The 27,853-nt window shown below is 50.6% G+C and overlaps 1 pseudogene; it reads right to left on the bottom strand.

Annotated features, from left to right (window-relative positions):
• Positions 1–212: 212 nt before the first annotated feature.
• LOC135534063 (cytoplasmic FMR1-interacting protein 1 homolog) lies at positions 213–26,859 on the bottom strand (annotated as a pseudogene).
• Positions 26,860–27,853: the final 994 nt, after the last annotated feature.

Here is a 27,853-nt window from a genome sequence, read left to right as displayed (position 1 = left end):
CGTGTAGACGTGTTGGGGTAATGTAGACGTGGTTGTGGTTGTGTAGACGATGGTGTGTGGTTGTGTAGCACGATGGTTGTGAATGTGTAGACGTGGTTGTGGTTGTGTAGACGTGGTTGTGGTTGTGTAGACGTGTTGGGGTCGTGTAGACGTGGTTGTGGTTGTGTAGCACGTGGTTGTGGTTGTGTAGACGTGTTGGGGTTGTGGTTGTACTACAGACGTGTTGGGGTTGTGTAGACGTGTTGGGGTCGTGAATGTGTAGACGTGGTTGTGGTTGTGTAGACGTGTTGGGGTTGTGTAGACGTGTTGGGGTCGTGTAGACGTGTTGGGGTCGTGTAGACGTGTTGCCCTGGGTCGTTGTAACAGACGCATGTTGGGGTCGTGTAGACGTGTTGTGGTTGTGTAGACGTGTTGGGGTTGTGTAGACGTGGTTGTGGTTGTGTAGACGTGGTGTGGTTGTGTAGACGTGGTTGTGTAGACGTGTTGGGGTCGTTAATGTAGATGTGGTTGTGGTTGTGTAGACGATGGTTGTGGTTGTGTAGACGTGGTTGTGTAGACGTGTTGGGGTCGTGTAGACGTGGTTGTGGTTGTGTAGACGTGTTGGGGGTTGTGGTTGTGTAGCATGTGTGCCCTGGGGTTGTGGTTGTGTAGACGTGTTGGGGTAACATGTGCATGACGTGTTGAGGGGGTAACGTGAATGTGTAGACGTGGTTGTGGTTGTGTAGACGTGTTGGGGTCGTGCAGACGTGTTGTGGTTGTAGACGTGTTGGGGTCGTGTAGACGTGTTGGGGTCGTGTAGACGTGTTGGGGTCGTGTAGACGTGTTGTGGTTGTGTAGACGTGTTGGGGTCGTGTAGACGTGTTGGGGTCATGTGGTTGTGTAGACGTGTTGGGGTTAATCGTGAATGTGTGGAGACGTGGTTGTGTAGACGTGTTGGGGTTGTGTAGACGTGTTGGGGTCGTGGTTCTTACCAGGCTCTGTTCGCTGAGCAGACAGAAGAGCAGTGCATTGCCCACCTGCCCTGAGATTCTGGAACTGCAGACGGTCTTCAACTCGGCGTACTCCACTATGTCCTTCAGCTGGTGGTGGAAAAACTCCAGGATACCTTGCAGGGGGAGAGAGACTGGATGACGGCTGGAGCGTCAGTTAAACAAATCAAGGCATCGATTAAGGACACTCTTAATGGCTAGCTACTGTAGTCCACTTTGCCTTGCTAAAACCTTTAATTATATAAATATCTAACAGATATTGAAGGCTCCTTGTCTCTCCGGACTCACCCGGCGAGCCGTACTGCGTGGTGCCCTGGGGAGTTAATAACATACGGCAGATCTTAGGCATCACCTCCATCAGGGTCTTAACATACTGCATGATGGTGCCCTGGAGCTGAGGGGGGGGGTTAATAACATACTGCATGATGGTGCCCTGGAGCTGGGGGAGGTTAATAACATACAGCATGATGGTGCCCTGGAGCTGAGGGGGGAGGTTAATAACATACTGCATGATGGTGCCCTGGAGCTGACATACTGCATGATGGTGCCCTGGGGGGGGAGGTTAATAACATACTGCATGATGGTGCCCTGGAGCTGAGGGGGGGGTTAATAACATACAGCATGATGGTGCCCTGGAGCTGAGGGGGGGGAGGTTAATAACATACTGCATGATGGTGCCCTGGAGCTGAGGGGGGTTAATAACATACAGCATGATGGTGCCCTGGAGCTGAGGGGGGGGTTAATAACATACTGCATGATGGTGCCCTGGAGCTGAGGGGGGGGGGTTAATAACATACTGCATGATGGTGCCCTGGAGCTGAGGGGGGGGTTAATAACATACAGCATGATGGTGCCCTGGAGCTGAGGGGGGAGGTTAATAACATACTGCATGATGGTGCCCTGGAGCTGAGGGGGGTTAATAACATACAGCATGATGGTGCCCTGGAGCTGAGGGGGGGGTAACATACTGCATAACATACAGCATGATGGTGCCCTGGAGCTGAGGGGGGGGTTAATAACATACTGCATGATGGTGCCCCTGGAGCTGAGGGGGGGGGTTAATAACATACAGCATGATGGTGCCCTGGAGCTGGGGGGGTTAATAACATACTGCATGATGGTGCCCTGGAGCTGAGGGGGGGGGGTTAATAACATACTGCATGATGGTGCCCTGGAGCTGAGGGGGGTTAATAACATACTGCATGATGGTGCCCTGGAGCTGAGGGGGGGGTAATAACATACTGCATGATGGTGCCCTGGAGCTGAGGGGGGGTTAATAACATACAGCATGATGGTGCCCTGGAGCTGAGGGGGGGTAATAACATACAGCATGATGGTGCCCTGGAGCTGGGGGGGTTAATAACATACTGCATGATGGTGTCCTGGAGCTGAGGGGGGGTTAATAACATACTGCATGATGGTGCCCTGGAGCTGAGGGGGGGGTTAATAACATACTGCATGATGGTGCCCTGGAGCTGAGGGGGGGTTAATAACATACTGCATGATGGTGCCCTGGAGCTGAGGGGGGTTAATAACATACTGCATGATGGTGCCCTGGAGCTGAGGGGGGGGGTTAATAACATACTGCATGATGGTGCCCTGGAGCTGAGGGGGGGTTAATAACATACTGCATGATGGTGCCCTGGAGCTGAGGGGGGTTAATAACATACTGCATGATGGTGCCCTGGAGCTGAGGGGGGAGGTTAATAACATACTGCATGATGGTGCCCTGGAGCTGAGGGGGGGGTTAATAACATACAGCATGATGGTGCCCTGGAGCTGAGGGGGGGGTAATAACATACAGCATGATGGTGCCCTGGAGCTGGGGGGGAGGTTAATAACATACTGCATGATGGTGCCCTGGAGCTAAGGGGGGGGGTTAATAACATACAGCATGATGGTGCCCTGGAGCTGAGGGGGGTTAATAACATACAGCATGATGGTGCCCTGGAGCTGAGGGGGGGGGGGTTAATAACATACTGCATGATGGTGCCCTGGAGCTGATGGGGGGGTTAATAACATACAGCATGATGGTGCCCTGGAGCTGGGGGGGGTTAATAACATACTGCATGATGGTGCCCTGGAGCTGATGGGGGGGGGGGGTTAATAACATACTGCATGATGGTGCCCTGGAGCTGAGGGGGGGGTTAATAACATACTGCATGATGGTGTCCTGGAGCTGAGGGGGGTAATAACATACTGCATGATGGTGCCCTGGAGCTGAGGGGGGGGGTTAATAACATACTGCATGATGGTGCCCTGGAGCTGAGGGGGGTTAATAACATACTGCATGATGGTGCCCTGGAGCTGAGGGGGGTTAATAACATACTGCATGATGGTGCCCTGGAGCATGGGGGGGGTTAATAACATACTGCATGATGGTGCCCTGGAGCTGAGGGGGGGGTTAATAACATACTGCATGATGGTGCCCTGGAGCTGAGGGGGGTTAATAACATACTGCATGATGGTGCCCTGGAGCTGAGGGGGGAGGTTAATAACATACTGCATGATGGTGCCCTGGAGCTGAGGGGGGTTAATAACATACAGCATGATGGTGCCCTGGAGCTGGGGGGGGGTTAATAACATACTGCATGATGGTGCCCTGGAGCTGAGGGGGGGGTTAATAATATACAGCATGATGGTGCCCTGGAGCTGAGGGGGGTAATAACATACAGCATGATGGTGCCCTGGAGCTGAGGGGGGTTAATAACATACTGCATGATGGTGCCCTGGAGCTGAGGGGGTAATAACATACAGCATGATGGTGCCCTGGAGCTGGGGGGGGGTTAATAACATACTGCATGATGGTGCCCTGGAGCTGAGGGGGGTTAATAACATACTGCATGATGGTGCCCTGGAGCTGAGGGGGGGTTAATAACATACAGCATGATGGTGCCCTGGAGCTGAGGGGGGGGTAATAACATGCTGCATGATGGTGCCCTGGAGCTGGATTCCTCCTCCCTCCCTCTCCACTCTCCATTCCTCTTGCCCCCCTCTCTCCACTCTCCATTCCTCTTCCTCCCTCTCTCCATCCCTCCTCCCTCCATTCCTCCTCCCCCCCTCTCTCCATTCCTCCTCCCTTCCTCTCTCCACTCTCCATTCCTCCCTCCCTATCTCCATTCCTCCCCCCTCTCTCCATCCCTCCTCCCTCCTCCCCCTCTCCATTCCTCCTCCCTCCCTCTCTCCACTCTCCATTCCTCCTCCCTCCCTCTCTCCACTTTCCATTCCTCATCCCTCCCTCTCTCCACTCTCCATTCCTCCCCTCCCTCCCTCTCTCCATTCCTCCTCCCCCACTCTCCCCACTCTCCATTCCTCCTCCCTCCCTCTCTCCATTCCCCCCTCCCTCCATTCCTCCTCCCCCTCTCTCTCCATTCCTCCTCCCTCTCTCTCTCCACTCTCCATTCCTCCTCCCTCCCTCTCTCCACTCTCCATTCCTCCTCCCTCCCTCTCTCCATTCCTCCCCTCCCTCTCTCCACTCTCCATTCCTCCTCCCTCCCTCTCTCCACTCTCCATTCCTCCTCCCTCCCTCTCTCCATTCCCCCCTCCCTCCATTCCTCCTCCTCCCTCTCCATTCCTCCTCCCTCCCTCTCTCCACTCTCCATTCCTCCTCCCTCCCTCTCTCCACTCTCCATTCCTCCTCCCTCCCTCTCTCCATTCCTCCTCCCTCCCTCTCTCCACTCTCCATTCCTCCTCCCTCCATTCACCCTCCCTCCATTCCTCCTCCCCCTCCCATTCCTCCTCCCTCCTCTCCACTCTCCATTCCTCCTCCCTCCCTCTCTCCACTCTCCATTCCTCCTCCCTCCCTCTCTCCATTCCCTCCCTCTCTCCATTCCTCCACCCTCCATTCCTCCTCCCCCTCTCTCCATTCCTCCTCCCTCCCTCTCTCCACTCTCCATTCCTCCTCCCTCCCTCTCTCCATTCCTCCTCCCCCCTCTCTCCATTCCTCCTCCCTCCCTCTCTCCACTCTCCATTCCTCCTCCCTCCCTCCATTCCTCCTCCCTCTCCATTCCTCCTCCCTCTCCCCACACCCACTGCCAATTCCTCCTCCCTCCATCCCACCCTCCCTCTACTCACCCGCCCGCCCTCCCTCCCACCCCCACTCTCCATCCCCCTCTCGCCCACTTACCCTCCACCCCTCACTCATCCCACCCCTCCCCCATCCCTTCTCCTTTCTCACCAGGCTCTTGACCACTTTGAGCAGTTCCTCCATGACCACAGCGATGCCCTGGTACCCCAGCAGACGACACATGGCCTTGATGTGAGGAGGACCAACAAAGTGTCTGTAGAAACCAAAGATACTGCTGTACGCCAGGTTCAGAGCCTGTAGAGAGGGGAGAGGTAGAGAGAGACAGGAAGTTAAGGGCCTGTAGAGAGGGGAGAGGTAGAGGGAGACAGGAAGTTAAGGGCCTTTAGAGAGGGGGAGTTAGAGGGAGACAGCAATTTAAGGGCCTGTAGAGAGGGGAGAGGTAGAGGGAGACAGGACGCCTCTAACCCTATTACAGGGGCTGAGTCACTGGCTTACTGGGGCTCTCTCATGCCGTCCCTGGAGGGGGTGCGTCACCTGAGTGGGTTGATTCACTGATGTGGTCATCCTGTCTGGTTTGGCACACCCTCTTGGGTTGTGCCATGGCGGAGATCTTTGCGGGCTATACTCAGCTTTGTCTCAGGATGGTAAGTTGGTGGTTGAAGATATCCCTCTAGTGGTGTGGGGGCTGTGCTTTGGCAAAGTGGGTGGGGTTATATCCTTCCTGTTTGGCCGTGTCCGGCGGTGTCCTCGGATGGGGCCACAGTGTCTCCTGACCCCTCCTGTCTCAGCCTCCAGTATTTATGCTGCAGTAGTTTATGTGTCGGGGCTGGGGTTAGTTTGTTATATCTGGAGTACTTCTCCTGTCCAATTCGGTGTCCTGTGTGAATCTAAGTGTGCGTTCTCTAATTCTCTCCTTCTCTCTCTCGGAGGACCTGAGCCCTAGGACCATGCCCCAGGACTACCTGACATGATGACTCCTTGCTGTCTCCAGTCCACCTGGCCATGCTGCTGCTCCAGTTTCAACTGTTCTGCCTTATTATTATTCGACCATGCTGGTCATTTATGAACATTTGAACATCTTGGCCATGTTCTGTTATAATCTCTACCCGGCACAGCCAGAAGAGGACTGGCCACCCCACATAGCCTGGTTCCTCTCTAGGTTTCTTCCTAGGTTTTGGCCTTTCTAGGGAGTTTTTCCTAACCACCGTGCTTCTACACCTGCATTGCTTGCTGTTTGGGGTTTTAGGCTGGGTTTCTGTACAGCACTTTGAGATATCAGCTGATGTACGAAGGGCTATATAAATAAATTTGATTTGATTTGACGTTAAGGGCCTGTAGAGAGGGGAGAGGTAGAGGGAGACAGGAAGTTAAGGGCCTGTAGAAACTAAAGATACTGCTGTACCCCAGATTCAGAGCCTGAAGAAGGTGGAGAGAGGGAGACAGAGGGATAGAAAAGAGAGCGAGAGAGAGGGAAACAGGGAGAAAGTTATGCCAGAATTTTCCCCTACAATATTCGCTTTCTCACTCCCTCCCTGTCTGTCAGCTCTGAGTTGCTGTTGCTGTAATCGCTCAGTGGTGGAGGAGAAGTGTTCCACTCCACTGTAGGGGACTGGAGGAGAAGTGTTCCACTCCACTGTAGGGGACTGGAGGAGAAGTGTTCCACTACACTGTAGGGGACTGGAGGAGAAGTGTTCCACTACACTGTAGGGGACTGGAGGAGAAGTGTTCCACAACATCCGCTGAGTACGACCCTGCCTCACACAGGAAGCGGCGCAGGTCCTAATCCAGGCACTTGTCATCTCCCCGTCTGGATTACTGCAACTCGCTGTTGGCTGGGCTCCCTGCCTGTGCCATTAAACCCCTACAACTCATCCAGAACGCCGCAGCCACGTCTGGTGTTCAACCTTCCCAAGTTCTCTCACGTCACCCCGCTCCTCCGCTCTCTCCACTGGCTTCCAGTTGAAGTTCGCATCCGCTACAAGACCATGGTGCTTGCCTACGGAGCTGTGAGGGGAACGGCACCGCAGTACCTCCAGGCTCTGATCAGGCCCTACACCCAAACAAGGGCACTGCGTTCATCCACCTCTGGCCTGCTCGCCTCCCTACCACTGAGGAAGTACAGTTCCCGCTCAGCCCAGTCAAAACTGTTCGCTGCTCTGGCCCCCCAATGGTGGAACAAACTCCCTCACGACGCCAGGACAGCGGAGTCAATCACCACCTTCTGGAGACACCTGAAACCCCACCTCTTTAAGGAATACCTAGGATAGGATAAAGTAATCCTTCTCACCCCCCCTTAAAAGATTTAGATGCACTATTGTAAAGTGGCTGTTCCACTGGATGTCATAAGGTGAATTCACCAATTTGTAAGTCGCTCTGGATAAGAGCGTTCTGCTAAATGACTTAAATGTAATGTAAATGTAGGGGGCTGGAGGAGAAGTGTTCCACTACACTGTAGGGGACTGGAGGAGAAGTGTTCCACTACACTGTAGGGGGCTGGAGGAGAAGTGTTCCACTACACTGTAGGGGACTGGAGGAGAAGTGTTCCACTACACTGTAGGGGACTGGAGGAGAAGTGTTCCACTACACTGTAGGGGACTGGAGGAGAAGTGTTCCACTACACCGTAGGGGACTGGAGGAGAAGTGTTCCACTACACCGTAGGGGGCTTGACTCTGACTCTGTTTTACAAATCATTCATTGAGAGTATTTTAACTTTTTGTATTGTTTGTTAGTTTGGTAATGCATATGTCAGCCAGAGAAATATGCTGAGAAGGATTATCACCACAGCAACCAAGGTACTTGGAGTCAAACAGACAGGCCTGGATGAGATATTTAAGGTCAGGGCCCTCCCCAAGGTACTTGGAGTCAAACAGACAGGCCTGGATGAGATATTTAAGGTCAGGGCCCTCCCCAAGGTACTTGGAGTCAAACAGACAGGCCTAGATGAGATATTTAAGGTCAGGGCCCTCCCCAAGGTACTTGGAGTCAAACAGACAGGCCTGGATGAGATATTTAAGGTCAGGGCCCTCCCCAAGGTACTTGGAGTCAAACAGACAGGCCTGGATGAGATATTTAAGGTCAGGGCCCTCCCCAAGGTACTTGGAGTCAAACAGACAGGCCTGGATGAGATATTTAAGGTCAGGGCCCTCCCCAAGGTACTTGGAGTCAAACAGACAGGCCTGGATGAGATATTTAAGGTCAGGGCCCTCCCCAAGGTACTTGGAGTCAAACAGACAGGCCTGGATGAGATATTTAAGGTCAGGGCCCTCCCCAAGGTACTTGGAGTCAAACAGACAGGCCTAGATGAGATATTTAAGGTCAGGGCCCTCCCCAAGGTACTTGGAGTCAAACAGACAGGCCTGGATGAGATATTTAAGGTCAGGGCCCTCCCCAAGGTACTTGGAGTCAAACAGACAGGCCTGGATGAGATATTTAAGGTCAGGGCCCTCCCCAAGGTACTTGGAGTCAAACAGACAGGCCTGGATGAGATATTTAAGGTCAGGGCCCTCCCCAAGGTACTTGGAGTCAAACAGACAGGCCTGGATGAGATATTTAAGGTCAGGGCCCTCCCCAAGGTACTTGGAGTCAAACAGACAGGCCTGGATGAGATATTTAAGGTCAGGGCCCTCCCCAAGGTACTTGGAGTCAAACAGACAGTTGTCCGTACAGGTACTGGGGCTGGGTAGGGTTATACTGACCTTTGACCCCACTGGGGCTGGGTAGGGTTGTACTGACCTTTGACCCGGACTGGGGCTATTTAGGGTTATACTGACCTTTGACCCGTACAGGTACTGGGGCTGGGCGTTGGGCAGGCTTGTCCCTCTGGAACTCCTGAGAGAAGGGCAAGACCGTGCGGACGAACCTAGAGAGGAAAGAGAAGAGAGAGATTGGGTGTTCCAATGAATAATTAATATTTTCCCATTAACCACAGAGAGCCCTCACAACGACAGGAGACAGGAATATACATTTAATGATGGTAATTAAGAACTTAAAACAAGTCCACCTGGTTTCTACCCCTCTCTCTCTCCCCATCAAACACTCTCCCCAGGGATCCACCTGGTTTCTACCCCCCCCTCTCTCCCATCAGGGATCCACCTGGTTTCTCTCTCTCCCCATCAGGGATCCACCTGGTTTCTACCCCCCTCTCTCTCCCCCATCAGGGATCCACCTGGTTTCTACCCCCCTCTCTCTCCCCCATCAGGGATCCACCTGGTTTCTACCCCCCTCTCTCTCCCCCATCAGGGATCCACCTGGTTTCTACTGACCTCTCTCCCCCATCAGGGATCCACCTGGTTTCTACTGACCTCTCTCCCCCATCAGGGATCCAGCTGGTTTCTACCCCTCTCTCTCTCCCCCATCAGGGATCCAGCTGGTTTCTACCCCCTCCTCCTCTCCCCCATCAGGGATCCACCTGGTTTCTACCCCCCTCTCTCTCTCCCCATCAGGGATCCAGCTATTTTCTACCCAGAGAGCCCTCTCTCCCATCAGGGATCCACCTGGTTTCTACATTTCATCTCTCTCCCCCATCAGGGATCCAGCTGGTTTCTACCCCCTCTCTCTCTCTCCCCATCAGGGATCCACCTGGTTTCTACCCCCACCTCCCCCTCTCTCCCCCATCAGGGATCAACTTGGTTTCTACCCCTCTCTCTCCCCCATCAGGGATCCACCTGGTTTCTACCCCCCCTCTCTCTCCCCATCAGGGATCCACCTGGTTTCTACCCTCCTCCCCCTCTCTCTCTCTCTCCCATCAGGGATCCACCTGGTTTCTACCCCCCCTCTCTCTCTCCCATCAGGGATCAACTTGGTTTCTACCCCCTCCCTATCCCCCATCAGGGATCCACCTGGTTTCTACCCCCCCTCTCTCTCCCCATCAGGGATCCACCTGGTTTCTACCCCCCTCTCTCTCCCCCATCAGGGATCCACCTGGTTTCTACCCCCCCCCCTCTCTCCCCCATCAGGGATCCACCTGGTTTCTCCCCCTCTCTCTCCCCCATCAGGGATAAACTTGGTTTCTACCCCCCTCTCTCTCCCCCATCAGGGATCCACCTGGTTTCTACCCCCCTCTCTCTCCCCCATCAGGGATCAACTTGGTTTCTACCCCCCTCTCTCCCCCATCAGGGATCCACCTGGTTTCTACCCCCTCTCTCTCCCCATCAGGGATCAACTTGGTTTCTACCCCTCTCTCCCCCATCAGGGATCCACCTGGTTTCTACCCCCCCTCTCTCTCCCCCATCAGGGATCCACCTGGTTTCTACCCCCTCCTCTCTCTCCCCCATCAGGGATCCACCTGGTTTCTACCCCTCCTCTCTCCCCCATCAGGGATCCACCTGGTTTCTACCCCCTCTCTCTCCCCCATCAGGGATCCACCTGGTTTCTACCCCCTCCTCTCTCTCCCCCATCAGGGATCCACCTGGTTTCTACCCCCTCTCTCTCTCCCCATCAGGGATCCACCTGGTTTCTACCCCCTCCTCCCCCTCTCTCTCTCTCTCCCATCAGGGATCCACCTGGTTTCTACCCCATCAGGGATCAACTTGGTTTCTACCCTCTCTATCCCCCATCAGGGATCCACCTGGTTTCTACCCCCCTCTCTCCCCCATCAGGGATCCACCTGGTTTCTACCCCCCCTCTCTCCCCCATCAGGGATCCACCTGGTTTCTACCCCTCTCTCTCCCCCATCAGGGATCCACCTGGTTTCTCCCCCCCTCTCTCTCCCCCATCAGGGATAAACTTGGTTTCCCCCCCCTCTCTCTCCCCCATCAGGGATCCACCTGGTTTCTACCCCTCTCTCTCCCCCATCAGGGATCAACTTGGTTTCTACCCCCCTTTCTCTCCCCATCAGGGATCCACCTGGTTTCTATCCCCCTCTCTCTCCCCCATCAGGGATCAACTTGGTTTCTACCCCCTCCTCCCCCCTCTCTCTCCCCCATCAGGGATCCACCTGGTTTCTACCCTCCTCTCTCTCCCCATCAGGGATCCACCTGGTTTCTACCCCCTCCTCTCTCTCCCCATCAGGGATCCACCTGGTTTCTACCCTCCTCTCTCCCCCATCAGGGATCCACCTGGTTTCTACCCCCCTCTCCCTCTCCCCCATCAGGGATCCACCTGGTTTCTACCCCCTCTCTCTCCCCAATCAGGGATCCACCTGGTTTCTACCCCCTCTCTCTCCCACCCCATCAGGGATCCAGCTGGTTTCTACCCCCTCCTGTCTCTCTCCCCCATCAGGGATCCACCTGGTTTCTACCCCCCCTCTCTCTCCCCCATCAGGGATCCAGCTGGTTTCTACCCCCTCCCTCCCCCATCAGCGATCCACCTGGTTTCTACGCCCCTCTCTCTCTCCCCCATCAGGGATCCACTTGGTTTTCTACCCCCTCTCTCTCTCCCCCATCAGGGATCCAGCTGGTTTCTACCCCCCTTTCTCTCTCCCATCAGGGATCCACCTGGTTTCTATCCCCCTCTCTCTCCCCCATCAGGGATCCAGCTGGTTTCTACCCCCTCCTCCCCTCTCCCCCATCAGGGATCCACCTGGTTTCTACCCTCCCCTCTCTCCCCCATCAGGATCCACCTGGTTTCTACCCATCCCCTACCCCCTCTCTCTCTCCCCATCAGGGATCCACCTGGTTTCTACCCCCCCCTCTCTCCCCCATCAGGGATCCACCTGGTTCTCCCCCTCAGGGATCCAACCCTACCCCCTCTCTCTCTCCCCCATCAGGGATCCACCTGGTTTCTACCCCCTCCCCTCTCTCTCACCCATCAGGGATCCAGCTGGTTTCTATCCCCTCCCTCTCTCTCTCCCCCATCAGGGATCCAGCTGGTTTCTACCCCCTCCCTCTCTCTCCCCCATCAGGGATCCAGCTGGTTTCTATCCCCTCCCTCTCTCTCCCCCATCAGGGATCCACCTGGTTTCTACCCTCTCCCCCCCTCCCCCTCTCTCCCCATCAGGGATCCAGCTGGTTTCTATCCCCTCCTCTCTCTCCCCCATCAGGGATCCAGCTGGTTTCTACCCCCTCCCTCTCCCCCATCAGGGATCCAGCTGGTTTCTATCCCTCCCTCTCTCTCTCCCCCATCAGGGATCCAGCTGGTTTCTACCCCCTCCTCTCTCTCCCCCATCAGGGATCCAGCTGGTTTCTATCCCTCCCCTCTCTCTCTCCCCCATCAGGGATCCAGCTGGTTTCTACCCCTCCCTCTCTCTCCCCCATCAGGGATCCAGCTGGTTTCTATCCCCTCCCTCTCTCTCTCCCCCATCAGGGAGCCAGCTGGTTTCTACCCCCTCCCCCCTGCTCTCTCCCCATCAGGGATCCAGCTGGTTTCTATCCCCTCCCTCTCTCTCCCCCATCAGGGATCCACCTGGTTTCTACCCCCTCCTCTCTCTCCCCCATCAGGGATCCAGCTGGTTTCTATCCCCTCCCTCTCTCTCTCCCCCATCAGGGATCCAGCTGGTTTCTACCCCCTCCCTCTCTCTCCCCATCAGGGATCCAGCTGGTTTCTATCCCCTCCCTCTCTCTCTCTCCCCATCAGGGATCCAGCTGAAATTTCTACCCCCTCTCTCTCCCCCATCAGGGATCCAGCTGGTTTCTATCCCCTCCTCTCTCTCCCCCATCAGGGAGCCAGCTGGTTTCTATCCCCTCCCTCTCTCTCCCCCATCAGGTAGAAATCTATCATAACCCCTCTGCTGTTACCAAGAACAGGTAGAAATCCTTCATAACCCCTCTGCTGTTACCAAGAACAGGTAGAAATCCTTCATAACCCCTCTGCTGTTACCAAGAACAGGTAGAAATCCGTCATAACCCCCTCTGCTGTTACCAAGAACAGGTAGAAATCCTTCATAACCCCCTCTGCTGTTACCAAGAACAGGTAGAAATCCTTCATAACCCCCTCTGCTGTTACCAAGAACAGGTAGAAATCCTTCATAACCCCTCTGCTGTTACCAAGAACAGGTAGAAATCCTTCATAACCCCTCTGCTGTTACCAAGAACAGGTAGAAATCCTTCATAACCCCCTCTGCTGTTACCAAGAACAGGTAGAAATCCTTCATAACCCCCTCTGCTGTTACCAAGAACAGGTAGAAATCCTTCATAACCCCTCTGCTGTTACCAAGAACAGGTAGAAATCCTTCATAACCCCTCTGCTGTTACCAAGAACAGGTAGAAATCCTTCATAACCCCTCTGCTGTTATCAAGAACAGGTAGAAATCCTTCATAACCCCCTCTGCTGTTACCAAGAACAGGTAGAAATCCTTCATAACCCCCTCTGCTGTTACCAAGAACAGGTAGAAATCCTTCATAACCCCTCTGCTGTTACCAAGAACAGGTAGAAATCCTTCATAACCCCTCTGCTGTTACCAAGAACAGGTAGAAATCCTTCATAACCCCTCTGCTGTTACCAAGAACAGGTAGAAATCCTTCATAACCCTCTGCTGTTACCAAGAACAGGTAGAAATCCTTCATAACCCCCTCTGCTGTTACCAAGAACAGGTAGAAATCCTTCATAACCCCTCTGCTGTTACCAAGAACAGGTAGAAATCCTTCATAACCCCTCTGCTGTTACCAAGAACAGGTAGAAATCCTTCATAACCCCTCTGTTGTTACCAAGAACAGGTAGAAATGACAGACAGACATAACCCCCTCTGCTGTAGACAAGAACAGTTAGTAGATCCGTTGTAGCAGTAGTTGTGTGTAGTTTTTACCTGTTAGTAGATCCATTGTAGCAGTAGTTGTAGCAGTAGTTGTGTGTAGTTTTTACCTGTTAGTAGATCCGTTGTAGCATTAGTTGTGTGTAGTTGTGTTACCTGTTAGTAGATCCGTTGTAGCAGTAGTTGGGGAGGAAATCGTAGTTGAGTTCCCAGAAGACATGGAGTGTGATGCGACCCGTAGGGGGCGGAGACATTGTGATTGGCCAACCCGGAACATGGCGTCCATACTGTCCAGGGACCAACAGGAACTTAGACAGCAGCTTGTGGGTCATACGGTTGATGTTCATCAGACCTTCTAGTTCCTGTTACAAGGAAGGAGGAGAAGACAGCTCGTGGGTCATACAGTTGATGTTCATCAGACCTTCTAGTTCCTGTTACACAGTGGACAGTCAATAAATAACACAGACACAGAGAGACATAAAGCAGGTCGTACCACGCATGGATGTGAGGTCCCGCAGCTCGAAGCGGTTGATGGCCAGCTCCAGAGACTTGTAGAGAGCAGCAGACACTCTCTGGGTGATCAAACGGGTCAGGTCTATGGAACGACCCAGCAGCTAGAGAGGAGAGGGACCAACATGACAGACAGACACAACCCAGGACTGTTAGGGCAGCTAGAGAGGAGAGGGACCAACATGAGACACAAACGACCCAGCAGCTAGAGAGGAGAGGGACCAACATGAGACACAACCGACCCAGCAGCTAGAGAGACGAGGGACCAACATGACAGACAGACACAACCCAGGACTGTTAGGGCAGCTAGAGAGGAGAGGGACCAACATGAGACACAAACGACCCAGCAGCTAGAGAGGAGAGGGACCAACATGACAGACAGACACAACCCAGCAGCTAGAGAGAGGGGAGGGACCAACATGAGACACAAACGACCCAGCAGCTAGAGAGGAGAGGGACCAACATGAGACACAAACGACCCAGCAGCTAGAGAGGAGAGGGACCAACATGACAGACACAACCCAGCAGCTAGAGAGGGGAGGGACCAACATGAGACACAAACGACCCAGCAGCTAGAGAGGAGAGGGACCAACATGAGACACAAACGACCCAGCAGCTAGAGAGGAGAGGGACCAACATGACAGACACAACCCAGCAGCTAGAGAGAGGGGAGGGACCAACATGAGACACAAACGACCCAGCAGCTAGAGAGGAGAGGGACCAACATGACAGACACAACCCAGCAGCTAGAGAGGGGAGGACCAACATGAGACACAAACGACCCAGTAAGAGGAAACGTCCTCTTACTGTCAACTGCTTAAAATTTTCAACAAACTTAACATGTGTAAATATTTGTATGAACATAAAATTAATCAACAACTTAGACCTAAATTGAACAAGTTCCACAGACATTGAATAATGTGTCCCTGAACAAAGGGGGGGGGGTCAAAATCAAAAGTAACAGTCAGTATCAGGTGTGGCCACCATCTGCATTAAGTACTGCAGTGCATCTCCTCCTGATGCACTGCACCAGATTTGCCAGTTCTTGCTGTGAGATGTTACCATCCTCTTCCACCAAGGAACCTGCAAGTTTCCAGACATTTCCGAGGGGAATGGCCCTAGCCCTCACACTTCGATCACACAGGTCCCAGACGTGCTCAATGGGATTGCGATCCGGGCTCTTCGCTGGCCATGGCAGAACACTGACATTCCTGTCTTGCAGGAAATCATGCACAGAATGAGCAGTATGGCTGGTGGCAGGTTCATGTCAGGATGAGTCTGCAGGAAGGGTACCACATGAGGGAGGAGGATGTCTTCCCTGTAACGCACAGCATTGAGATTACCTGCAATGACAACAACCTCAGTCCGATGATGCTGTGACACACCGCCCCAGACCATGACGGACCCTCCACCTCCAAATCGATCCCTCTCCAGGGTACAGGCCTCGGTGTAACGCTAATTCCTTCGACGATAAACGCGAATCCGACCATCACCCCTGGTGAGACAAAACCGCGACTCGTTTTCAGTGAAGAGCACTTTTTGCCAGTCCTGTCTGGTCCAGCAATGTGGGTTTGTGCCCATAGGCCACGTTGTTGCCGGTGATGTCTGGTGAGGACCTGCCTTACAACAGGCCAACAAGCCCTCAGTCCAGCCTCTCTCAGACTATTGAGGACAGTCTGAGCACTGATGGAGGGATTGTGTGTTCCTGGTGTAACTCGGGCAGTTGTTGTTGCCATCCTGTACCTGTCCCCTGCAGGTGTGATGTTTGGATGTACCGATCCTGTGCAGGTGTTGTTACACGTGGTCTGCCACTGCGAGGACGATCAGCTGTCTGTCCTGTCTCCCTGTAGCGCTGTCTTAGGCGTCTCACAGTACGGACATTGTCATTTATTTCCCTGGCCACTTCTGCAGTCCTCATGCCTCCTTGCAGCCTAAGGCACGTTCACGCAGATGAGCAGGGATCCCGGGCATCTTTCTTTTGGTGTTTTTCAGAGTCAGTAGAAAAGCCTCTTTAGTGTCCTAAGTTTTCAATACACATGTTATAATTACCTACCATCTGTAAGCTGGTAGTGTCTTAACGACCATTCCACAGTTGCATTAAATGTGTGTGTGTGTGTGTGTGTGTGTGTGTGTGTGTGTATTTATTATTGATTTATTTATTATTGATTTATTTATTTACAGAGAATGCCAGAAGAAGAAGAATCATTGAATTACCACAGTGAAGGGTCTCGTAGTGGTTAGGGGTCAGGGGTCACCTGTATATGCCGTTGTTTCAGCAGGGTCTCGTAGTGGTTGGAGGGTTAGGGGTCAGGGGTCAGAGGGTTACCTGTACATGGCGTTGTTTCAGCAGGGTCTCGTAGTGGTTGGAGGGTTAGGGGTCAGGGGTCAGAGGGTTACCTGTACATGGCGTTGTTTCAGCAGGGTCTCGTAGTGGTTAGGGGTCAGGGGTCACCTGTACATGGCGTTGTTTCAGCAGGGTCTCGTAGCGGTTGGAGGGTTAGGGGTCAGGGGTCAGAGGGTTACCTGTACATGGCGTTGTTTCAGCAGGGTCTCGTAGCGGTTGGAGGGTTAGGGGTCAGGGGTCAGAGGGTTACCTGTACATGGCGTTGTTTCAGCAGGGTCTCGTAGTGGTTGGAGGGTTAGGGGTCAGAGGGTTACCTGTACATGGCGTTGTTTCAGCAGGGTCTCGAAGCGGTTGGAGGGTTAGGGGTCAGAGGGTTACCTGTACATGGCGTTGTTTCAGCAGGGTCTCGGGTAGCGGTTGGAGGGTCAGGGGGTCAGAGGGTTACCTGTACATGGCGTTGTTTCAGCAGGGTCTCGTAGTGGTTGGAGGGTTAGGGGTCAGGGGTCAGAGGGTTACCTGTACATGGCGTTGTTTCAGCAGGGTCTCGTAGTGGTTGGAGGGTTAGGGGTCAGGGGTCAGAGGGTTACCTGTACATGGCGTTGTTTCAGCAGGGTCTCGTAGTGGTTAGGGGTCAGGGGTCACCTGTACATGGCGTTGTTTCAGCAGGGTCTCGTAGCGGTTGGAGGGTTAGGGGTCAGGGGTCAGAGGGTTACCTGTACATGGCGTTGTTTCAGCAGGGTCTCGTAGCGGTTGGAGGGTTAGGGGTCAGGGGTCAGAGGGTTACCTGTACATGGCGTTGTTTCAGCAGGGTCTCGTAGTGGTTGGAGGGTCAGGGGTCAGAGGGTTACCTGTACATGGCGTTGTTTCAGCAGGGTCTCGAAGCGGTTGGAGGGTTAGGGGTCAGAGGGTTACCTGTACATGGCGTTGTTTCAGCAGGGTCTCGTAGCGGTTGGAGGGTCAGGGGTCAGAGGGTTACCTGTACATGGCGTTGTTTCAGCAGGGTCTCGTAGTGGTTGGAGGGTTAGGGGTCAGGGGTCAGAGGGTTACCTGTACATGGCGTTGTTTCAGCAGGGTCTCGTAGTGGTTGGAGGGTTAGGGGTCAGGGGTCAGAGGGTTACCTGTACATGGCGTTGTTTCAGCAGGGTCTCGTAGTGGTTAGGGGTCAGGGGTCACCTGTACATGGCGTTGTTTCAGCAGGGTCTCGTAGCGGTTGGAGGGTAGGGGTCAGGGGTCAGAGGGTTACCTGTACATGGCGTTGTTTCAGCAGGGTCTCGTAGCGGTTGGAGGGTTAGGGGTCAGGGGTCAGAGGGTTACCTGTACATGGCGTTGTTTCAGCAGGGTCTCGTAGTGGTTGGAGGGTCAGGGGTCAGAGGGTTACCTGTACATGGCGTTGTTTCAGCAGGGTCTCGAAGCGGTTGGAGGGTTAGGGGTCAGAGGGTTACCTGTACATGGCGTTGTTTCAGCAGGGTCTCGTAGCGGTTGGAGGGTCAGGGGTCAGAGGGTTACCTGTACATGGCGTTGTTTCAGCAGGGTCTCGTAGTGGTTGGAGGGTTAGGGGTCAGGGGTCAGAGGGTTACCTGTACATGGCGTTGTTTCAGCAGGGTCTCGTAGCGGTTGGACGCGGGCCAGGGGTCAGAGGGTTACCTGAACGTGGCGTTGTTTCAGCAGGGTCTCGTAGCGGTTGGAGGGTTAGGGGTCAGGGGTTAGAGGTCAGGGGGTTACCTGAACGTGGCGTTGTTTCAGCAGGGTCTCGTAGCGGTTGGAGGGTTAGGGGTCAGGGGTCAGAGGTCAGAGGGTTACCTGAACGTGGCGTTGTTTCAGCAGGGTCTCGTAGCGGTTGGAGGGTTAGGGGTCAGAGGGTTACCTGAACGTGGCGTTGTTTCAGCAGGGTCTCGTAGCGGTTGGACGCGGGCCAGGGGTCAGAGGGTTACCTGTACATGGCGTTGTTTCAGCAGGGTCTCGTAGCGGTTGGAGGGTTAGGGGTCAGAGGGTTACCTGAACGTGGCGTTGTTTCAGCAGGGTCTAGTAGCGGTTGGACGCGGGCCAGGGGTCAGAGGGTTACCTGAACGTGGCGTTGTTTCAGCAGGGTCTCGTAGCGGTTGGACGCGGGCAGGGGTCAGAGGGTTACCTGTTGGCGTTGTTTCAGCAGGGTCTCGTAGGCTGGAGGGGTAGGGTTAGGGGTCAGAGGTCAGGGGTTACCTGAACGTGGCGTTGTTTCAGCAGGGTCTCGTAGCGGTTGACGCGGGCCAGGGGATGTTGGCTCCCTGGACAGTCTGCTCTCAGACGCTTGTCCAGCAACAGACTGAGGAAGGAATCAAGCTTTTATCTGACAGAGTATCAGTCTCCAGGCTAGAAAATTAACATCCGCCACTCGCCAAATGTGGGCCAATTTTGGCATTGGCGGGTAAGAATGTCTATTTTATAGAAACTTTACAAAGAAGCTCATCAATTGTGTTTGTGTTTTAGTTTCCGGCCCAAGCATTTTCAATAACAATGTAAGAAGATCGACCTGACAGTGTCTGATGGACTAAACAGTCAGAGGCCCTGCTTGTCTCTGAGCGATTCAAGTGTTTTCACTTGTTTTTCCAACAGTTGATACTAGAGGTCGACAGACTAATCGGCCAATTAATTAGCGCTGATTTCAAGTTTTCATAACAATCGGTAATCAGCCTTTTTGGACACCGATCATGGCTGATTACATTGCTCCACGAGGAGACTGCGTGGCTGGCTGACCACCTGTTACAGTGCAGCAAGGAGCCAAGGTAAGTTGCTAGCGAGCATTAAACTTATCTTGTAAAAAACAATCAATCTTCACATAATCACTAGTTAACCACACATGGTTGATGATATTACTAGGTTAACTAGCTTGTCCTGCGTTGCATATAATCTATGCGGTGCCTGTTAATTTATCATCCAATCACAGCCTACTTCGACAAACGGGGATGATTTAACAAAAGCGCATTGCCGAAAAAAGCACAATCTTTCCACATATGTACCTAACCATAAACATCAACGCCTTTCTTGAAATCAATACACAGAAGTATATATTTTTAAACCTGCATATTTTGCTAAAATAAATCCAGGTTAGCAGGCAATATTAACCAGGTGAAATTTTTCAAATCAAATTTTATTTGTCACATACACATGGTTGGCAGATGTTTATGCGAGTGTAGCGAAATGCTTTGTCACTTCTTTTGCGTTCATTGCACACAGAGTCAGTGTATATGCAACAGTTTGGGCCGCCTGGCTCATTGCGAACCAATTTGCCAGAATTTTACATAATTATGACATATATTGAAGGTTGTACAATGTAACAGGAATATTTAGACTGATGGATGCCACCCTTTAGATAAAATACAGAACGGTTCTGTATTTCACTGAAAGAATAAACATCTTGTTTTCAAAATGATCGTTTCTGGATTTGACCATATTAATGACCTAAGGCTCGTATTTCTGTGTTTACTATGTTATAAATACGTCTATGATTTGATATTTGATAGAGCAGTCTGACTGAGCGATGGTAGGCAGCAGCAGGCTTGTAAACATTCATTCAAACTTTACTGCGTTTGCCAGCAGCTCTTAGCAATGCTTTGATGCATAGCGTTGTTTATGACTTCAAGCCTATCAACTCCTGAGATTAGACTTGCAATACTAAAGTGCCTATTAGAACATCCAATAGTCAAAGGTATATGAAATACAAATGGTACAGAGAGAAATAGTCTAAGCTCATAATTACTATAAAAACTACAACCTAAAACTTCTTACCTGGGAATATTGAACCACCAGCTTTCATATGTTCTCATGTTCTGAGCAAGGAACTGAAACGTTAGCTTTCTTACATAGCACATATTGCACATTTATTTTCTTCTCCAACAATTTATTTTTTCATTATTTAAACCAAATGGAACATGTTCCATTATTTATTTATGTATTATATTAAGTTAAAATAAAAGTGTTCATTGTTCATTCAGTATTGTTGTAATTATCATTATTACAAATATATATATTTTTAAATCAGCCGATTAATCGGTAGGTCGGCTTTTTTGGTCCTCCAATAAACGGTATCAGCGTTGAAAAATCATAATTAGTCGACTCTAGTATTTAGGTCTAGTATTTAGGTCACTAGTCTCTAGACCTCTAGTATTTAGGTCACTAGTCGGCCTCTAGTATTTAGGTCACTCGTCTGATATAGTCCACGTACCTTCCAGCTAGAATCTTGTAGTAGGCAAATATCTGATCAGCCAGCTTGTAGACAAACTGATCAAAACACAGGTTGACCTGCAAGAATCAAGGAACAAAGATATGGGCATTAATTGTCAAGACTCATGGAGTGATGACAAGTCTAATGGTGAACTAGTTACCTCTGCTGTAGTGATGACTAGTTACCTCTGCTGTGAGTGATGACTAGTTACCTCTGCTGTAGTGATGACTAGTCTAATGGTGAACTAGTTACCTCTGCTGTAGTGATGACTAGTCTAATGTTGAACTAGTTACCTCTGCTGTAGTGATCACTAGTCTAATGTTGAACTAGTTACCTCTGCTGTAGTGATGACTAGTTACCTCTGCTGTAGTGATGACTAGTTACCTCTGCTGTAGTGATCACTAGTCTAATGGTGAACTAGTTACCTCTGCTGTAGTGATGACTAGTCTAATGGTGAACTAGTTACCTCTGCTGTAGTGATGACAAGTCTAATGGTGAACTAGTTACCTCTGCTGTAGTGATGACTAGTCTAATGGTGAACTAGTTACCTCTGCTGTAGTGATCACTAGTCTAATGTTGAACTAGTTATCTCTGCTGTAGTGATCACTAGTTACCTCTAATGTTGAACTAGTTACCTCTGCTGTAGTGATCACTAGTTACCTCTGCTGTAGTGATCACTAGTCTAATGTTGAACTAGTTACCTCTGCTGTAGTGATGACTAGTTACCTCTGCTGTAGTGATGACTAGTCTAATGGTGAACTAGTTACCTCTGCTGTAGTGATGACTAGTTTAATGTTGAACTAGTTATCTCTGCTGTAGTGATGACTAGTCTAATGTTGAACTAGTTACCTCTGCTGTAGTGATCACTAGTCTAATGTTGAACTACATACCTCTGCTGTAGTGATGACTAGTCTAATGTTGAACTAGTTACCTCTGCTGTAGTGATGACTAGTCTAATGTTGAACTAGTTATCTCTGCTGTAGTGATGACTAGTTACCTCTGCTGTAGTGATGACTAGTCTAATGGTGAACTAGTTACCTCTGCTGTAGTGATGACTAGTTACCTCTGCTGTAGTGATGACTAGTCTAATGGTGAACTAGTTACCTCTGCTGTAGTGATCACTAGTCTAATGGTGAACTAGTTACCTCTGCTGTAGTGATGACTAGTTACCTCTGCTGTAGTGATGACTAGTCTAATGTTGAACTAGTTACCTCTGCTGTAGTGATGACTAGTCTAATGGTGAACTAGTTACCTCTGCTGTAGTGATGACTAGTCTAATGTTGAACTAGTTACCTCTGCTGTAGTGATGACTAGTTACCTCTGCTGTAGTGATGACTAATGGTAGTCTGTAGTGATGACTAGGTGAACTAGTTACCTCTGCTGTAGTGATGACTAGTCTAATGGTGAACTAGTTACCTCTGCTGTAGTGATGACTAGTTACCTCTGCTGTAGTGATGACTAGTCTAATGGTGAACTAGTTACCTCTGCTGTAGTGATCACTAGTCTCATGGTGAACTAGTTACCTCTGCTGTAGTGATGACTAGTCTAATGGTGAACTAGTTACCTCTGCTGTAGTGATGACTAGTTACCTCTGCTGTAGTGATGACTAGTCTAATGGTGAACTAGTTACCTCTGCTGTAGTGATGACTAGTCTAATGGTGATGACTAGTTACCTCTGCTGTAGTGATCACTAGTCTAATGTGATGAACTAGTTATCTCTGCTGTAGTGATGACGAGTCTAATGGTGAACTAGTTACCTCTGCTGTAGTGATGACTAGTCTAATGGTGAGCTAGTTACCTCTGCTGTAGTGATCACTAGTCTAATGGTGAACTAGTTATCTCTGCTGTAGTGATGTTACCTCTGCTGTAGTGAGTATAATGGTGAGCTAGTTACCTCTGCTGTAGTGATGACTAGTCTAATGGTGAACTAGTTACCTCTGCTGTAGTGATGACTAGTTACCTCTGCTGTAGTGATGACTAGTCTAATGGTGAACTAGTTACCTCTGCTGTAGTGATGACGAGTCTAATGGTGAACTAGTTACCTCTGCTGTAGTAGTCTAATGACTAGTTACCTCTGCTGTAGTGATGACTAGTCTAATGGTGAACTAGTTACCTCTGCTGTAGTGATGACTAGTCTCATGGTGAACTACATACCTCTGCTGTAGTGATCACTAGTCTCACGGTGAACTACATACCTCTGCTTCTATCTCATCGTAGAGGAACTGCTTCTTGAACTTGGTCAGGGCGTAGTGGGCACTGTCATTATAGAGGTCCAGAGGATACAGCACATACCTGGAGGACGAAAAATACATTTCATTTTGTAGCAATGAGAGAGGACAGGACATAGATTTTGTCAGATAACCTCTTCCTCAACGTGATCAAGACAAAGGAGATGCCGAGAAAAAGAAAAAGAAAAAAAGAGGGCCGAGCATGCCCCCAATCTCATCGACGGGAGTAGTGGAGCGGGTCGAGAGTTTCAAGTTCCTTGGTGTCCACATCACCAACAAACTAGAATGGTCCAAACACACCAAGACAGTCGTGAAGAGGGCATGACAAAGCCTATTCCCCTCAGGAGACTGAAAACATTTGGCATGGGTCCTCAGATCTTCAAAAAGTCCAACAGCTGCACCATCGAGAGCATCCTGACCGGTTGCATCACTGCCTGGTATGGCAACTACTCGGCATCTGACCGTAAGGCGCTACAGAGGGTAGTGCGAACGGCCCAGTACATCACTGGGGCCAAGCTTCCTGCCATCCAGGACCTTCATAATACACCAAAGAATGTCAAAGACTCAACATTTCATCAAATGGCCACACGGACCATTTACACTGACCCCCCTTTGTCTTTACACTGATGCTACTCACTATTTATTGTCTATGCATAGTCACTTTACCTCTACCTACATGTACAAATGACCTCGACTAACCTGTACTCCCACACATTGACTCGGTACTGGTAGCCCTTGTAAATAGCCTCGTTATTTTTATTTTATTGTGTTACTTTTTATTATTTTTTACTTTAGTTTATTCAGTAAGTATTTTCTTAACTCTTTCTTGCTTTGTTGGTTAAGGACTTGTAAGTAAACATTTCACCGTTTTTAATTCATTAATTAATTTCACCTTTATTTAACCAGCTGGGCTGGTTGAGAACATGTTCTCATTTACAACTGTGACCTGGCCAAGATAAAGCAAAGCAGTGCAGCACAAACAACACAGAGTTACACATGGAGTAAAACAAAAAATACAGTCAATAATACAATATAAAAAGTCTTTAAACAGTGTGTGCAAATGAGGTAAGATAAGGGAGGTAAGGCACTAAATTGACCATGATGGTGAAGTAATTACAATTAACCAATTAAACACTGGAGTGATAGATGTGCAGAAGATGAATGTGCTGGCACAGATACTGGGTTGCAAAGGAGCAAGATGAATGAATAAATAAATACAATATGAGGATGAGGTAGTTGGATGGGCTGTTTACAGATGTGCTATGTACAGGTGCAGTGATCTGTGAGCTGCTCTGACAGCTGGTGCTTAAATTAGTGAGGGAGATGTGAGTCTCCAGCTTCAGGGATTTTGCAGTTTGTTCCAGTCATGGGCAGCAGAGAACTTGAAGGAAAAGCGGCCAAAGGAGGAATTGGCTTTGGGGGTGACCAGTGAGATATACCTGCTGGAGCGCTGCTACGCAGTGGGTGCTGCTATGGTGACCAGTGAGCTGAGATAAGGCGGGCCTTTACCTAGCAGAGACTTGTAGATGACCTGGAGCCAGTGGGTTTGGCGACGAGTATGAAGCGAGGGCCAACCAACGAGAGCGTACAGGTCGCAATGGTGGGTGGTATATGGGGCTTTGGTGACAACTGATGGCACTGTGATAGACTGCATCCAATTTGTTGAGTAGAGTGTTGGAGGCTATTTTATAGATGACATCGAAGTCGAGGATCGGTAGGATGGTCAGTTTACGAGGGTTTGTTTGGCAGCATGAGTGAAGGATGCTTTGCTGCCAAATAGGAAGCTGATTCTAGATTTAATTTTGGATTGGAGATGTTTAATGTGAGTCTGGAAGGAGAGTTTATAGTCTAACCAGACACCTAGGTATATGTAGTTGTCTACATATTCATATTCAAGTCAGAACTGTCCAGAGTAGTGATGCTGGATGTGCAGGCAGGTGCAGGCATCAATCGGTTGAATAGCATGCATTTAGTTTTACTTGCCTTTAAAAGCAGTTGGAGGCCACGGAAGGAGAGTTGTATGGCATTGAAGCTCATCTGGAGGTTAGTTAACACAGTGTCCAAAGAAGGGCCCGAAGTATACAGAATGGTGTTGTCTGCATAGAGGTGGATCAGAAAATCACTAGATATAGGTCTGTAGCAGTTTGGGTCTAGAGTGACTCCCCTTTGAAGAGGGGGATGACCGCGGCAGCTTTCAATCTTTGGGGATCTCAGACGATACGAAGAGAGGCAGGCTAGTAATAGGGTTGCAACAATTTTGGCAGATAATTTTTAGAAAGAGAGGGTCCAGATTGTCTAGCCCGGCTGATTTGTGGGGGTCAGATTTTGCAGTTCTTTAAGAACACCTGCTATCTGGATTTGGGTGAAGGAGACAAAGTTAGATTTTATTTGAAATGACATGTGTACCTGTATATGTATAACTTTTCACAATGTATTTATTTTAGTTTCGACGGGTATGAACATCGGAAACCGCCCAACAGGAGTGTGTTTCAGACGGACACACACACACACTGCTCTAACATGGTATCTTACTCCATCATAGAGGCCTCCTTGGTCTCCAGAATGTGGTCTGTGAGGATCCAAGGCATGGACATCTCGATGGGGAACTGGATCCTGCCACCCATGGTCAGCTCCAGGAAGAACTCTCTGAACCACAGCTGAGACAGGTCACAGCACTGCTGTAGGGTCTCTGTTAGGGGACAGAGGGTTAGAGAGGGGACAGAGGGTTAGAGAGGGGACAGAGGGTTAGAGAGGGGACAGAGGGAGGGTTAGAGAGGGGACAGAGGGAGGGAGGGTTAGAGAGGGGACAGACGGAGGGGTAGAGAGGGGACAGACGGAGGGTTAGAGAGGGGGACAGATGGAGGGTAGGGGTAGAGAGGGGACAGGGGGACAGACAGAGGGGTGAGGAGGGGACAGACGGAGGGGTAGAGAGGGGACAAAGGGTTAGAGAGGGGACAGACGGAGGGTTAGGGGTAGAGAGGGGACAAAGGGTTAGAGAGGGGACAGACGGACGGGGGTAGGGGGTAGAGAGGGGACAGAGGGAGGGGTAGGGTAGAGAGGGGACAGAGGGAGGGGGGGAGCAGGAGTGTACCGGCTGCATCATCCTATGTCCTCTGGTCTAAAGTGGTGCCATCTGGGATGTAGACTCTGTACTCTACCGGTCTCCTGACCGCTGAAGTCTGTCTCTACCCGGTCTCCTTACAGCTGAAGTCTGTCTCTACCGGTCTCCCTTACCGCTGAAGTCTGTCTCTACCGGTCTCCTGCCCCCTGAAGTCTGTCTCTACGGTCTCCTTACCGCTGAAGTCTGTCTCTACCCGGTCTCCTTACCGCTGAAGTCTGTCTCTACCGGTCTCCTTACCGCTGAAGTCTGTCTCTACCGGTCTCCTTACCGCTGAAGTCTGTCTCTACCGGTCTCCTGACCCCGCTGAAGTCTGTCTCTACCGGTCTCCCTTACCGCTGAAGTCTGTCTCTATCGGTCTCCTGACCGCTGAAGTCTGTCTCTACCGGTCTCCTTACCCCTGAAGTCTGTCTCTACCCTGAAGTCTGTCTCCTTACCCCTGAAGTCTGTCTCTACTGGTCTCCTTACCGCTGAAGTCTGTCTCTACCGGTCTCCTTACCGCTGAAGTCTGTCTCTGCGGTCTCCTTACCGCTGAAGTCTGTCTCTACCGGTCTCCTTACCACTGAAGTCTGTCTCTACCGGTCTCCTTACAGCTGAAGTCTGTCTCTACCGGTCTCCTTACAGCTGAAGTCTGTCTCTACGGTCTCCTTACCGCTGAAGTTGAGCAGGTGAGTATAGAAGAAGGACTCTCTGTGGAACTTCTCCATGTCCATGATGGTGGGTCCCCTCCAGACAGCTGTCTCTACCGGAGAGTCTTCTTAGAACCACTTTTATCAGCTATCAGAGACTCCAGCATGGTACTGAACCATGTACAGCTACAGAGGGAGGAGGAGACGAAGAGGATGGAGGAGGAGGAATGGAAAGGCACAGAGGGGAGGAGGAGGAGACGAAGAGGACGGAGGAGGAGGAATGGAAAGGCACAGAGGGGAGGAGGAGGAGGAGAAATTAGGTTTAAGGTTTAATAAAAGGTTTAATATTCAATTTCTGGTTGGTCTCACAAAACTGTCCTGTATGTAACTAACTTCTGGGTTGGTTCTACCAAAACTGTCCTGTTTGTAACAATTTCTAGTTGGTCTCCACCAAAACTGTTCTGTATGTAACTAACTTCTAGTTGGTCTCCACCAAAACTGTCCTGTTTGTAACTAACTTCTAGTTGGTCTCCACAAAACTGTCCTGTTTGTAACTAACTTCTAGTTGGTCTCCACCAAAACTGTTCTGTATGTAACTAACTTCTAGTTGGTCTCCACCAAAACTGTCCTGTTTGTAACTAACTTCTAGTTGGTCTCGCCAAAACTGTCCTGTTTGTAACTAACTTCTAGTTGGTCTCCACCAAAACTGTTCTGTATGTAACTAACTTCTAGTTGGTCTCCACCAAATCTGTCCTGTTTGTAACTAACTTCTAGTTGGTCTCCACCCAAAACTGTCCTGTTTGTAACTAACTTCTCGTTGGTCTCCACCAAAACTGTTCTGTATGTAACTAACTTCTAGTTGGTCTCTACCAAAACTGTCCTGTTTGTAACTAACTTCTAGTTGGTCTCCACCAAAACTGTTCTGTTTGTAACTAACTTCTAGTTGGTCTCCACCAAAACTGTCCTGTATGTAACTAACTTCTAGTTGGTCTCCACCAAATCTGTCCTGTTTGTAACTAACTTCTAGTTGGTCTCCACCAAAACTGTCCTGTTTGTAACTAACTTCTAGTTGGTCTCCACCAAATCTGTCCTGTTTGTAACTAACTTCTAGTTGGTCTCCACCAAAACTGTCCTGTATGTAACTAACTTCTTGTTGGTCTCCACCAAAACTCCCCTGTAT

This window comes from Oncorhynchus masou, unplaced genomic scaffold (genome assembly GCF_036934945.1).
Source record: "Oncorhynchus masou masou isolate Uvic2021 unplaced genomic scaffold, UVic_Omas_1.1 unplaced_scaffold_2963, whole genome shotgun sequence".
NCBI classification, from domain to species: domain Eukaryota; kingdom Metazoa; phylum Chordata; class Actinopteri; order Salmoniformes; family Salmonidae; genus Oncorhynchus; species Oncorhynchus masou.
This window is presented reverse-complemented; position numbering and strand designations above follow the sequence as displayed.